This window comes from Octopus bimaculoides, chromosome 26 (assembly GCF_001194135.2).
Source record: "Octopus bimaculoides isolate UCB-OBI-ISO-001 chromosome 26, ASM119413v2, whole genome shotgun sequence".
Lineage (NCBI taxonomy): Eukaryota > Metazoa > Mollusca > Cephalopoda > Octopoda > Octopodidae > Octopus > Octopus bimaculoides.
The window spans coordinates 25293251-25298417 of NC_069006.1; the positions used below are offsets into that span (position 1 = coordinate 25293251).

The window sequence follows — 5167 nt, forward strand, 5'->3', positions numbered from 1 at the left end:
ATATATATATATATATATATACAAAGGACTTATTTCAGTTTTTGTCTATCAAGTCAATTCATGAGGCCTTGGTCGGCCCGAGACTATAGCAGAAGACACTTGCCTTAGGTGCCACACAGTGGAACTGAACTCGGAACCATGTGGTTGAGAAGCAAACTTCTTACCACACAGCCATGCCTGCACCTATACAATACGTACACACACACAGAGTGGAGTGAAAGCATTTGAGGAGGCCAGGATAGCGCCGAAATTTAAAGAAGAATGTTGTGACGAAGAAGGTGAATCTCAGGGACCTTTTGTGCACAATTTGTGACAGACCATGCCTTTCTTTTTGCTGGGTTCAAATCTCATTTGCAGACCCATGAAAAACGAACCGCCACCAACTACTCTGCCTATATATCTGTGCACACCTTTCAATGCCGTGTATGCCATAAGGTCTGCAAATCTAACGGAGGCTTCAAAAGACATTTTAAGATCCACAAAGACCAGAACTTAACTGCAGCTCTTGGTGGTCTAAGTTGGATTCTGTTTTGGAATGGTTTCTAAGGTTGGATGCCTTATTAAAACCAAGCAAGTTACAGAGAGTTCTGGGTGCTTTTTAAATGAGGTTCTCTATGTGGTGCTGGCACAGGTGCTCATTATGTGGCTCTGATATGGGTACTCTCTACACGAGGCTGACATGGGTGCTCTCTAAGTGGGGCTGACATGGATAGTCTTTACATGGTACTAGCATGAGTGCACATCATGTGGTGTTGGTGCAGGTGCTTTATATATGGTGCCAACACATGAAGAGGGAAGTGCTATCTCCCACTGAATCTGTGAAAATGGGGGGGGGGGGGTATCTGTGGTCAAAATTGTTAGAATGAATGGCCCTACTCTATGCTTACCCCTATAAATTTGAGCACAGTCAAAGGTGCACTCATGCCTTTGGTGGTCAGGGTGATCCTGAAACTTTGGGGTTCTTTGATTGGCCCCCAGATGGAGTTTCTCCCACATCACAGGTTTGCACATACTTAACTCTTTTACTTGTTTCAGTCATTTGACTGGCCATGCTGGAGCACCACTTTAAAGGGTTTTTAGTCGAAGAAATCAACCCCCAGTACTTATTCCATCGGTCTTTTGCCGAACCACTAAGTTGCGAGGACGTAAATACCAACACCATCGGTTGTCAAGTGATGGTGGAGAGGGAACAGACACACACACATAAATAAATAAATATATATACATATGTATATATAATACTCTTGGAGTGGTGAGCGTTAGGAAGGACATCCAGTCACAGAAAACCATGCCAAATCAGACTAGAGTCTGGTGCAGCCTTTCAGGTTGCCAGCTCTGGTCAAGCCATCCAACCCATGCCAGCATGGACAACGGACATTAAATGATGATGATGGACTTCTTTCAGTTTCTGTCTACCAAATCCACTTGCAAGGTTTTGGTCGGCCTGAGGCTATAGCAAAAGACATTTGTCATGGAGCCATGCAGCAAGATGGAACCGGGAACCATGTGGTTGAGAAGCAAGCTTCTTATCATGTTTCACCATCTTTTTCCTTTCTTTCCTCTCGTCTTTTGTGTAAATCCACACACAAATTATAGACTGTACTTTTAATGTCCCCTTCACCTATGCCCCTATGGCAGATGAGACATCATCATCATCATTAGTCCCCCCTCATCCTTTGCCCAGGTGGCAAAGAAATTATTATTATTATTATTATTATACAGCTTGTCATGGCAATAATTATTAAAGAAAGCTCAACTGAGATTAAATGGCAACAAACTGGCTGGTAATCTCACATCCATAGACTAGAACCGTGCACACAACCATTCACCATCACTATCTCCCCCCCCCACCTCTCTCTCTCTCTCCACGTTATAAATTGTAAATCTCAGCAATGCCATTTTAGTAAGAGTTTTAAGTTCATATGTTAAGAATATTTAGTCTTAACCTTAACAAAGACATTTATATTCTACGTCCATCCACCACTCAACGTTGCAAGACTATAATAATAATAATAATAATAATAATAATAATAATAATAATAGTGGTTAATAATAATAATAATGGATTGGTGCAGCCAGTTAGCTTTGGTAATATAGTGCAGTAGAGGATACAATGTAATACCATATACATACACACACACATATACATACATTTATACACACACATACATATATATACATACACATATATATACATACATACACATACATATATATATACATACATATATATACATATACATACATACATATATATACATATGCATACATATATATGTGTATATATATATATACACATATATATATATATATATATATATATATACATACATGCACACACACACATGTACATACACATATATACACACACACCATCTTCACATCATGTTAACAGCGCTGAGACCAAGAAGTGCAAAACAGCCAAGAACTTCAAGACCGACAAGTTGATTCATTAATAATTATTTTATTATTACTAGCTGTTGTTATCATTATTATTATTATTACCATTATTCGCCCCTCACCTCTCCTTCTCTCTCTCTTTTTTCTCCTCCATTTCTGTCTTTCTTATGCTCGACTGTAAAGATTTGCTTAATCTGCAAAATGTTTTGCCGAAACCTTTTTCCTATCCGACTTCCTGGCCGAAATCAATCGAGAATTTATTTCTATGAAATTGAGGTTAAAGTCAATCCGAGTTCATCAGCAGAGAACTAATCATTCACTGCAATAAACAGCAGCACCACCACCACCACCACCACCGCCGCCAACAACAACAAGCGTCACCTCCACCATCACCAAACGATGGAACAGAGAGCAATTTACAAGACTGAACGGATAGAAAGTGCATGTGTTATCAATGTGCACAGACACATATGTCATATATATATATATGCATACATATGTGTGTCTATATGTGTGTATGTATGTCTATATATGTGTGTAATTTGCAAGGTTATCTCTCTCTCCCTGTGTGCGAGTGTCCGTTGGCCAGTTTTCAAGATTTACAAAGAGAAAATCACGGCTCTATTTCACCAGAAATTATGGCTCTTTTGCTTGAGGAAATTAGATTTGTTTAGAAGGTGATTGCCTATCAGGGCCCGGACAGCGGTTGTATGTATTGCTGCCGGACATCGGCCATTGTTACAAATGATTTCCCTCTGAGAGGCAATTCATGCACAAATATATTTTAGATAACAAATGCATTTACCATTATACTTATATATTTATATATATATATACACGCATGCACGTATGTATATATGTCCTGTGTGTCGCATATATTTGTGTGTGTGTGGAAGGATAACTGGGAGATTTGAGATTCGTATCTCATAAAGCATATCTCTTTATCATGCTTCTCTGAACATGTGTCATCGTTCAACGAGGAAGAATAGGGGGGAGGAAGGGGGAGTGGAGATCAAGAGGAGGAAGGGGGAGACATGGAGAGTGGACATGAAGATTGAGGGTGGGGGGAGTGAAGTGAAAGGGTAAGTACAGCACGAGAGGAGGAAGGGAGAGAGGGAGAGAAACGGAGACCAGGAGAAGGGACATGCAGACTGAGAGGGAGAGGACGGTGGCGGAGTGAGGTGGAAGGGAGCATTGGCCATCAAGAGGAGAATAGAGAGAGAGAGAAGGGGGAGAATTGGAGGGGGAAGAAGAACTCGAGAGTAGGAACAGACTAAGAGAGAGGGAGATATGGAGGGGGAATTAAAGATCAAGAAGGAGGAGACAGAGAGGGAGGAAGGGGAGGTAACCATCAAATGGAAGAGGGAGATGAGAGAGGGGGATAAAGTATAGAGAGTTGAGAGGGAGAACAGAGACAGTAGAGAGGGAGGAGAGGAGAGAGAGAAAAGAGATAGAGTACAAAAAGAGAGAGAGAGAGTAGAGTAGAGAGAAAAGTAAAGCTCTAACGGAGAAACAGATGAAAAGAGAGATGAAGAAGTGAACAGCAAGGTGAGAGAGAGAGAGAGAGAGGTGGAAGGAAAAAGGTAGTGATCAAGAGGAAGAGTAAGAGGGGGAAAGAGAGAGAGGGGGACAACAAGCAAGAGGCACAGAGAGAGTGGCTCAGTTCCCCCCCCCTCTCTGTCTCTTTCAACCTTCACCACCATCACCGCCGCCGCCACCACCACTGCAATCCATCCCCCACCCCAGGCCCGTCACCGTAGTCACCAATAAACACTGTGAAAGCAAAGTCAACTTTCCAGAGAAAAACAATAAAGTTGCCGAGAAAAAGAAGCCAGTAACGATTTCAAGTGGTTCGTAAAGTCCCCGAAGCCAGATAGAATTTCTAAACAATGGCGTGATAAACTGTTCATAGCATTTCAAAGCAGACGTCGGCGGCGGCGGCATAACATAAAGAGCCGGCAGAACGGAGGAAACTTCCAGCTCGATCTCGGCCACCACCAACACCACCACCACCACAGACAGTAGTAGTTGGAGTGGCCATGGAAGAACTTCAATCAAACAGTTTAAGAAAGACAAAAGCATGTTCTTGGACTCCATTACACAAGGACACTCACACGGTCACTCTGTGTGTGTGGGCGGGCGGGTTTGTGTATAAACATACGCATATACAATACAGATACACACAGGCAATTATACATACAGCGTATGTATCATCATCATCGTCATTTAACGTCCGTTTTTCCATGCTGGCATGGGTTGGGTGGTTTCACTATGGTTAGCAAGCTGGAAGACTCATACACACACACACAGTATATATACCAAATACACAAAGACAAATATGCACACACACACACACACACACAACATACATACATATATTTCCACACACACACACAACATACATATATTTAGATACACACACATAACATACATATATTTACACATACACACACACACACACAACATACATTTATTTACACACACAACACACATACATATATTTACACACACACAACATACATATATTTACAAACCCAACATACATACATCTAGACAGAATTATATGTATAAACACAAACTGATACACATAAATACACACACACACACACAACAATAATATAAACCTATGCATCCACACACACAAACCAATCTCCAATCAGTCTCCTGCTTCACCACCACCACCATCACTACCCTTCTCTCTCTCTCCTCACACACGTAACATTACCAATGCGGTTTTCATTTCTTATATTCTTCTCTAATTAAGTGT

The 5167-nt window shown here is 41.2% G+C and overlaps 1 protein-coding gene across 1 annotated transcript in view; it reads right to left on the reverse strand.

Moving 5' to 3' along the window:
• Positions 1–5167, reverse strand: part of LOC128247007 (arginine-glutamic acid dipeptide repeats protein-like) — a gene marked incomplete at its 3' end in the record, with an annotated part of 231787 nt that overhangs the window by 155742 nt on the left and 70878 nt on the right. The window lies entirely within an intron of this gene.